Source organism: Taeniopygia guttata, chromosome 9, assembly GCF_048771995.1.
Source record: "Taeniopygia guttata chromosome 9, bTaeGut7.mat, whole genome shotgun sequence".
In the NCBI taxonomy this organism is placed as follows: Eukaryota; Metazoa; Chordata; class Aves; order Passeriformes; family Estrildidae; genus Taeniopygia; species Taeniopygia guttata.
The window spans coordinates 15,757,885-15,767,741 of record NC_133034.1 but is presented as its reverse complement, the minus strand read 5'-3'; the positions used below and the strand labels follow the sequence as shown (position 1 = coordinate 15,767,741).

General features: G+C 44.4%; 1 long non-coding RNA gene across 1 annotated transcript; it reads left to right on the top strand.

Moving 5' to 3' along the window:
• The first annotated feature begins 539 nt into the window (after positions 1-539).
• LOC121470457 (uncharacterized) lies at positions 540-9,332 on the top strand. The gene is made up of 4 exons (XR_005981410.2): positions 540-1,134; positions 1,997-2,065; positions 4,326-4,508; positions 8,139-9,332. It is a non-coding gene; the product is annotated as an uncharacterized lncRNA (long non-coding RNA).
• The last annotated feature ends 525 nt before the right edge of the window (positions 9,333-9,857 follow it).

The window sequence follows — 9,857 nt, the reverse complement described above, 5'->3', positions numbered from 1 at the left end:
TTTCCATCAAAATAATTAAACTTTGGCTCTGCAATCATCCTTGCTCTCTGGTAATGCAGGGGACAAGTTTAGTATTGTCCCCATTTAAAGCCTGCCTCAGCTCTGCCACACAGGGGAGTCACAGCAGGGGGACAGCTTGGGTTTGGTCAGTTTGGGGCTTGGAGCAAGACCTAAGGGGTTACTTTTGTCTGGAAATAAGAGGAAGCCAGGGTATGTTCACTCATTACTCCTACCATTGGTTGGATGGTCTTGACTATAACTGTGATGCCTTGTTCGTGTTCTCTGCCCGCTGACGGGGCTTTCTCCTGCCCTGGTTCTGGCTGGAGGCAGAGGAGCTGGTAGAGGTAGCACAGGCAGCACCAGCCCTTGCCTGCAGACAGTGGGAATATTTTGATATTTCAGGAGTAAGGAGGTCAGGCTGGGTTTCTGGGCCCTGTGAGGCTTTTTTTTTTTTTTCTTTTTCTTTTTCTTTTAAACAGCTTAGTACTGTTTAGTTTTGCTTTTAAAGGGTGAAGAGGGGGGAAAAACAGCTTCCAGAAGAAAACAACAGCTCAAGCTCCAGGAGCCAGATCTTAGCATGAGAACCCGACCCAGTGTGGGGGAGGGCTGTGTCAGATCTCTGCATGCCCGAGGAGCAAGTATTCACTGCCTGCCGAAAAGCCACAGAGCTCAGACCCTATTTGAAAGAGTAACATCTTTGATATAAAAAAAACAACCAACCAACAATCCAAAACCACCCATCCAATAAAAAGCCTCAGACATACAGGATCCCATTCATGGTGGGAGGGATTTAGTGGAAGTATTTTCCTTCTTTAAGGTTTGGCACAGCCTTAAAGGAGTCTCTTTAAAAGCTTCCAGAGCCGATTATATTTTGGATTGTGTTTCAAATCACCCTCCCCCCCCCAGGTTTGGTGGGTCCTCAGACAAGTTCCCAGAATAAATTAGACATAACGGTAGCAGGATTTTTTAATTTTTTTTTTTTTTTTTTACTTGAGAAGAAGGAAGGAATAAATGACACCAATTTCTGTAATGGAAAGAAAAAAAGAAAAAGTGTATCTCGGAAACTGCTGCTGAGTGACTCATGCTGCCAGACAAACGGAACCTCACTCATCACTCCATCTTCATCCTCCTCTGGTGAGAGAAAAAGTCTTGGAAAAATATCAGTTCACCCCCCCACACCCCGCCCTGCTGCTTCTCCCATGGCATCCATACACAGGGAGACAGTCCAAGCCACAGTGATGGCTTCGTGTGCTTCTTGGGGCAGGCAGAGTTTTTTTTGTTTTAATGGCCAACTAGGAAAAGCCTCCGAGGTGACCTTGGAAAAAATGTATTCACCAAAGGAAAAAGTTGTGGAAAGGGGTGTGGGGGGCAGTGTTGGAGTCCTTCTGTGCTTTGTGTTTGACGACGACTTTTTTTCCCTTCAGAATGTTTTTTCAAGTTTCCACTGACATAGATTTGCAAGTTATTATTATTTTTGTTATGAGTGGGAAGAGAGGTGAGGATGTGCCATGCGAAAGGCGGAATAAGCTGGGCACAATTCCGACTGAAATAAATGCTGCATCATAAAAGCAAAAAGGGTAAGGCAGGAGGAAGGGTGGGATGCAAAAAAAAAGGTTCTATTTCTCCTCTGTTTGGGAGAGTAAGTAGCACTTTCATGAAGCACATGAACTGTATACAAATCAAATATGTTTTTATTAACATAAAAAATGGGGGGAGTATTTATTTTTTTTTTTCCTTCTCAAAACATCCTCACAAATATTTGGCACTGCCTGACAGAAAGCCACTTGAAAGATAGTTTTTCAGACTGCCTATTCCAGCCAGCCCTACTGTGGGCATGAGGACTCTCAGCCAGTGGCAGCCCCTTCCCAGCAATTGCCTTCTCAGGGTGGTGGGGTTGAGCAGGTGCACACAATAGCTCAGCTCTGCCTCACAAAAAATCTTGCCTAAGGAGATGCCATGTTTTTACAGGCTGTTGGTTCTTGTTTTTCCTGAACAGGTTACTTTTCCTTACACCTGGAGTTGCCTTGAGTTCGACTGTGCATGGTGTGAAAATAGCCATGAAGAGGTGTGATACTTTGTTCGTTCTGCTTTTTGTGGTTGTGGTCAATCCCATGCCCTTTTTCAGTGCTCCCAGTTGTCCCCCTTATCTCCCCATTATAACTTTCCCCTTTTTCTAGTGCCATTCACTGTCTCCAGCTCAGGCTTGCACATCACACCATCTGCAGAGCTGGAGGAGCTCCTGGGACACTGGGTGGGAGCAGTGGAAAGAGCCGAGGGTGGCCTGGGACAGCAGTTTGGGGTGGCCAAAAGCCATCCAAAGATGCAGGAAAGCAGCACTGGGCCCCTCTGCCTAAGCCATGCCTTGGGGTACACACAGATATGGTAAGAGATGTTGCTGGTGGCAGCAGCTGCAAGTCCCTGACCTGAGAGGACCCTGTGGAGCTCCTCTTGTGCTCCTTCCCTCCTTTCCCATATCTTTCCCTGGGCTTCACAGCCCACGGCTCCAGAGCCAGCTGGTGTCCCTGTCCCCAAGCTGCTCTGTGCACAGATGAGAGAGTGGCCAGCCCTGCTCCTGGACCCAAATGCCCAAGGGCAGAGCAGGGAGAAGGGCTACATTTCCCAGCTGAGGCCTAGGAGCAATTTTTGGCCGAGGAATGACTTTCATCTGGAGCACATTAGCCATGGGTGGTGCTGCTGGAGAGCAGCAGCTCTACTTAAGGCAGCCTCTGCCAGCTGCCTCTGGGCTCTCAGTGGTGAAGGGGCTGTGCTAAGCTGGGATCTTGGGTGCTCCCCTGTGGGCTGATGTTCCCCAGGAGACCTGCTCCTATGCTGGGAAAGCTTTCCTGACTGTAAATGCAAGGTTTGACCCACCTTCCCTCCCCTACCTCTTCCCTTTGCTTCATTCCACAGCAAAGCAATCATAGTATCAAGTGTTTCTTAATAACTTTTTAGGTTGATGACTAATTTTTCAGCCATGCTGAATGATGGGTAATAGTAAGATATTAAGCACTGCTGTGAAATAGGTGTCCAAGTGAGAAAAGCGTAAGGGAAGCTGTGCAGGAGAGGGTGGTTTCTGAAATATCCCAATTTCAGGAAAACCTCTGTCCAGAGATTCTGTGTCCGGGAAGCTGAAACCAATCCATTGCCAGGTAGAAACCCGTAAGAAAATGATTTTTGGTGGAGCTCATGTTTGTGGCCTTGCCTTGCTGGCTATGGGAGGGAGACCTATGGGTTTTTTTCCTCTTAAAACCCTCATCCTACCCTGGGGGAAGATATTGGATTTCATTCCAGGCTTTTGAGATGGGCCTCAAACAAATGGAAGGGCTTGTGAAAAACACGAGGAAGTAAGATGTGGGTTTGGATCCCAAAACTCCTGTTCCTAACAAGGAGCCATGTGAGTGATGCTTTGGAGGCTTTCAGCTCTGAATTCTGGATGCTCCCTGTGGTGCTCGCATTTGTGGTGCCTCGCAGGCTCCCAGGCACTTTGGCCCGGACAAATTCACTGCTTTGGGCTTATGGTCCCCATTTGGGGACTCTGTGCTCCAGGCAGGCCTGTGCTATGCCTTCCCCACTCTCCAGCTGCAGCCTTCCATGAGGATTTAGCTGAGGGGAGTGGGGAAGTGAGTGTGAACAGGATGAAATCACCTTTTTGTATAAGTCAGCTGATGTGCTGTATAAAATGCAGGTCTAGGTTTTGAACCTAGAATTTTCTTTAATAACAAACCCTGGTCAATGAATGTAAAAGCCCCATGCAGAGCCTTTTACTGTGTTAGTCATAGCTTGAAGCCTTTATGTTCCCTCTTCTAATGGCAAGTATTATCCAGCATGCCTTGTTACAGTGCAGTCTGTGGAGGGTGTGGAAGTAATAATGGTGCCCGAATGCTGTTCCAGAGATCACTGCTACAATTCACAGCAGATAATGGGAGCTACAGCCAGACAGATAATAGAACTGACTGAGATCCATTTATTGCTAAGAGACTGTCTGAATATTTGTACCTAGCCCCAGCCACTCCACCCTCCTTCATCAAATTTCCCAGGAAAGAGGAGGGGAAAAAAAAAAAAAAAAAAACCAACCAAAAAGCACAAGCCTAGAGCAGAATGGGGAGGAAGGGAGAGATTTGCAGACTTTGATGCATTCATAACTTCTATTTTTTTATAGCCCTTGTCATAACTGAGCAAGAATGGTGTAGGTTGTTAATGTATTTACAGCCTGCCTATGCAAGTGAAGGTGTGGGATGACAACAGGAAACAAGTAGTGGATTTGGAATGGGAGCCTGTGTGAAGTCTAAACTAACATCTGAACCTAAAGCCATCTTTCCTTGCAGGTAAACAAGCAGCCTGATGGAAGGTTTCAGTGGTGGGCTGCAGGCAAAGCCAAAGTCTGGGATGACAGCAGCAGCCACACTAGAAAAGGCTGACCTGATTCACAGCATCACAGTTCACAGTCACTTCAAATTTTCTTACCAGCCTGCTAAGCTGCTTAGGCCTTGCAGAAGCTGTCTGGAGAGGTAATTTGTGTGCCAAAGTTATATGTGCTGTTAAAGTTACTCAAGGTTTTTGGTGTTTGACTGACTGTCCACTCACCTTTCCCTATCTTGAACTCTTTGCAGTTTTTAAATAACATAAGAAGTTGGGGAATTCGTTTTTCTTTCAGAGTATTTTCTAAGGTGATCTTTGTCCATGTGGAAATTAAAATACTTGTAGCTTATCATCCTGGTGGTTGCCCTTTATCTTTCAAGGGGGCCCACGGCTGTGTTAGGCCCTCTCTTATCCTCGTCTGTTCAGTATTTGATGTTCCTAGGATGATGGTGAGGAGCAAGACAGGCAATAGCAAAGTCCAATGCAGCACAAAGGAAAAACTGATGATGACATGTTTTCATACTTTTTTTCAAGGTGGCAGTGAGTAGGGAAGTTCAGCTGCAGTGTTCATTGCTCTGGAGAAGGGTTGTGGTTTGGTGTGGGTTGAGGAGAGCAGCTTTGTGGTAGTTTACTGATGGTCATTGCTGGCCCCTGGCAGCAAACCTGGCTGTGCTGGGGCCCTGATGGAGGTGGATGAAGTGCTGTGAGAGCTCCCTACCTGCCTGCTGAGCCATGACTGGTGGCCTCTCCCACTGCCTTGGTTTCCTGGCCCCTCTGTCAGCATATGTCTGGGTGCTGCCAATAAGTAAATGCAGCCTTGCCCCCACCTTACCCTTTGCTTTGAAACACTTTGTGGTGTTGAGAGCATGGCTGAGGGCCTCTGATCTGAGGCACTCATTGCTCCCAGATGTTAGGGCTGCTCAGCTGGCATGGAGTCCTTGCCAAGCCTCTCTTCTGTGACCATTCATTTTTGCATTCCACATTTTTTTTCCAATCATCCCAGAAGTACTAAGTCCTTTTCTTTACTGATCAAACAGTTTGTTAGCGCACTTATTTTTCCTGTGGTCCTTGGAGGTCATTGAATTTGTTGAGTAGTGGTCTAGGTTGGACTTGTGCTATGGAAGAAAAGTCAACTCTGTTGTATAGGCAAATGTATTCAGGTGCAAGTTTGTTTTCAAGTTTGTTTGGATCTGATCACACCCTGGGAGGGAGATAAGGGTTTTGATCACCATCCAGGGCTCCTGGGCTCTGTTCTTGGCTGTGAACAGGTGTGTGAACCCCAAGCACCTTGTGTTCTCAGTCATCAGGACTGGAAGCTGATTTGGGCAGAGACAACCTCTGTGTGCTGGAGGCTGACAAATGCTGCCTGTGGTGGGCAGTGAGGGAGTAACAAGAGCACCTCTCAGAAAGGGGGATTTGTGTATGAAAATGAATCAGCTGGGTGCTCACTTAGCCCTGGAGACAGCAGGTGTACAATGCTGGGGAGTCCTGACCTCCCCTGAGCTGCCCTAATAAGGGTGCAAGATACAAGACCAGAAATCAGAGTTCTCCATGTGTAGGCTTCTTCTCCCCTTCTTTTATATTTTCCTTAGAACCTTGAGGTTTGCAATATGGAGTATTGCACAAATCTGTAGCACAGCTCTGCAAAAGTTCCAGTATCTTGAGTAAATTAATGGAGGCATATTGTTTTCCCGCTGTTTGGAAGAGATCTTTGTCTTGGAGAGCCTTTCCTCTTGTGAGATTTCCCCTGGGAGGTTGTGTGCAATGAGCCTTTTGCTAGCAGCAAATACTGGTCTTGAAGCATTTTCCTGAAGCTTTTGTGGAAGGTGAAGGAGTGGGGTTTCTCTTCTACACTAAAATTAAACATCAAAATTGTGCAACCCATCAGTTGGCCCTTTCAGCTAAAAGATCCAACCAATGCTCTGGGAAGACAACGTTTGCTCTTTTTTTTCCTTTTTTTTTTTTTTTTTTTTTTTTTTAAGATATAGGAAGGTCCATTTCAGGGCAGATGTTAAGAGAACTGGACTACTCAGATACTTAGAAGTAAGTTCATAACAAAAGATACAGGTACGTTCCAGGGTAAGTTTGGATTTTCAAAGATGTTTTGTTACCCAAACTGAAATGTGAAGTTTAGATAGTGGACATTCCCTGACTCCAAGAGTAATTAATTATATTTCTTCACATATAGTATGGCTCACTTACCAAAAGTCCTTCCGAGTTCTCACAACTCCTAGGTTAAGGTCAAAGAGGCATATATGCTAAGGGGAAAGGAATGTCTTGAACTGTGCTCAAAAACAATGACTATATAGTTTAAATATCATTCTGAGGAAAAGCATTTACATCCCAGAGGAATGAGTTCTAGCAACTCCAGCTCTGGTGCTGTGTATGACAAAGTATTACTAAAATGTTTTTCAAAAGCTGCACTGTCTCTCTGGAGATGAGCCCTTTCCTTGCCATCTTTCAGGATGACAGTGGCCAAAATTTTTCCATAGTAGGAGTTGGTCAGTGGTCAGTCTTCACCACAGTGTCTGCATGAAATTACTGTGACTTGTGGTCCCAAATCACAGAGGTATTTTTAAAATGTTGCTGTTAGGCTCTTAAATCTAAGCTTGGGAGGAGCTTTAACGGAAGGAAGAAAAAAAAGAACAACACTATTTTCATTAAAGTTTAGGAATTGGCAGAGATGGAGGCTGCCTAACCTTCAAACAGATGGCTGAAGCTCAGACTGTGCTTTCCTAGTGGCCAGCAAGACCTGAGCTCTAACTGCAGTTGTGGCTATAAATAAGTTGTGGACCACAGGCAAATTCTTGTGTTTGCTCCCTCCCTTCCAGAGTGGCTGAATTTGTTCTTAGAAACACAGCTGGTCCATCCTGCATGGTAGAGGCTGTCAGCATCTTTGCGACCTACCTGTGCCTATGGCAATCCTTTTTAATCAGATTCTGAGTCCCTCAAAGAAACAAGGGAGAGGAAAGGTGTGGCATTTTACTGTATGGTTTTTTTTTTCAATTCAAGCCTGAAGCAGTACAAAAGAACCACAAGTTTTGATGTAGACTACTAGGTTTCCTGACAAAATGAGTGACCTTTTTTAAAAACATTGATGGACAGGCTTAAATCCTCCTTCAAGCATGAGATCCTTTCTTGAAACATACCTTGCCTCTGCTCACCCTGAATACTCAGTGTATGCTGCTAGAAGACCAAAGAGAGCAGCAGCAGCACCATCACAGATAGAAAAGGAGGACAAAACCCTGGTTGAAATCCAAGACCTCAGCATGAACTTACTTGTAGAGATGATCCAAAACGCTGTCTAAAATATGGCAGCCTGGAGAATTGGATGTGACCACCCAGAAACTCCCTTGGGTTTTATGCCCAAGCTGGTGACTACAAAGCTTTTTCACTTGCATTGTCTAGCAAATGCATGTGTAGTTTCAAACAGAAGTATCTAAAAATCATCTCCATTAGTTTCGTTGCGTGGAAGTAGTGATCTGTGCTCCTTTTGTTCTAGATCTGACAAACGTCTCAAGCATGAAGAATTAACAAAGTTATAATAAGGCACGTATGATGAATACCATTCTTGTGCTTTGCCTTCTGTCATCAATATAATGGCTATAAACTGGTATTTTGATAATGACAAATTAATTTAAATCTGTAGTTTTATACACCTGAAATGATGCCTGAAGAATTGAAGCCTGTTGCCACTCCACTACACTGGTGTTTCAGGTTTAATGGACAGGTGAGCAAATCTTTAAAAGATCTTTTATCTTTCCTCTGTGTCTGTTTAGATCAACCTTAAGTGAGCAGACTCAAAGCTGCCACATCCTTTGACCTGTGTAAGAGAAGCTGAAGAGTGTGACTTATGAGGAACAGCAAGAAAAATAGTCTATGATGAAAGCTTGCCTGAGTGGTTCAGCAGGTAACCCTCTTGTTACACCAGGGCTCTGAGGTTGTGCAGCTTTTCTGTACAGCAGTCTATTATGACCCACTTTTCATGTCCCCAGGTCTGGTCTGGTTCAGGTTTGTTCCTCATTGTTGTCTCCAGCGTTCAGCTCTGGCTGGTCTGGGCACTGATGCACTTTGTGACCCAAATCCTGCTGAACATCTCTTTATACCAGAAGAGGCAGCCATGATTCCCCTGAAGCTGTAGCACAGTCAGAACCCAGAAGCTACCTCTAAAGGACAGGTAACTTTTTCTGTATCCTGACTTCTGCTTCAAATCTGGGCCAGGTAGTTTGGTATTTTTCACAGAGGTTTTAGAATTAATCTTACTGATGACTGTGTACAACTGTAAGTAATGAGAGGTATTGCCTGTAACCATATAGATTAAAAGGAAAGGTCCCAGTCTTTGGCCTACAAATACAATCTACTGCTTAGTTAGCCAGGTCAGAAAAAGATTTCATGAGCTTGGGCAGGAGGTCAAGAGCTTAATTTGTCTCTCTTCTGCTGCTCTTAGGGAGGAACAGGCTTTACAGACCATTACTCGGATCTGTTTGGCACTTTTGTCTTTCTGTGCCTCCCTAGGGAATGATCTTGGTGCTCATCTGAAAAACTATGGTGAGGGACTCTTATTACAAGCATTGTAATATTACAAGCATTGAGACTGATCAGCTAGTAGCTGTAAAGAAAGCCCAGGTCCAGGAAAATCAGAAGGCTGATAGCCAGGAAATATCCCTGGATAGGAAGGAAATTTCCAGAGTGTAATTTCAGTTTCTCAGTTTGTATTACTGGACCTGATTCCCTGTTTTGTAGAAACGTACACTTGAAAATAAACTGAAATATAAAAGAAAAAATTTAGTCATGGTAGCTTAAGTTCTTTTCTTTTGAACCACGTGAAATATCAGGAGGACAGGAAGCTCTCCCGAGGGTAATACCATTCAAAACTCTAGCTGCCTCTGAATTAACTAAGTTCCCAAGTGGACTGATACCACAGGATGCAGATGTTTTAGTTCTGGCAAGTAACATGAAACTGCAGACCAAGTTTATGCTAAAATTTTCTTTTTTTTTTTTTCCCATAGGCATTGCATAAAAAAAACAAAACAAAAACAAAAAACCCAAACAAACCAACAACTAAATTCTCACCCAGACTCTAAACCTTGTTTAGAAATGTGAATGGGTGTATGTTCTCCTGCTGGCTTGGTAATTTGGTAGATGTTAACACAATGTAAATACAGCACAATACAGTTTGGCATGGTGTTTGTAAGGACATATGGGAGCTATCATTTTTATGCAACCTAGCACTGGGTTTAGTGCTTCTGAAGGGCTTCTGCTTTGACTGTGTGTGAGATTGGCTGTAGTGGGAATGAATTATGAAGAGCAGCGAAATGTGCATGTCTTGTAAACATGGTAATGTTGAAAGATCCAGATAGATGGGTAAATGCTTTTCAAAGCCAATGCAAAAAAAGAGCGAATCTGAGGTCAGCTGGCAAAATCTTTGAAATGTAGGACTGAGTGTTTCTTTTCCTGTTTGGGAGCATTTCCCTCTCATGCCATATGGAGAACAATCA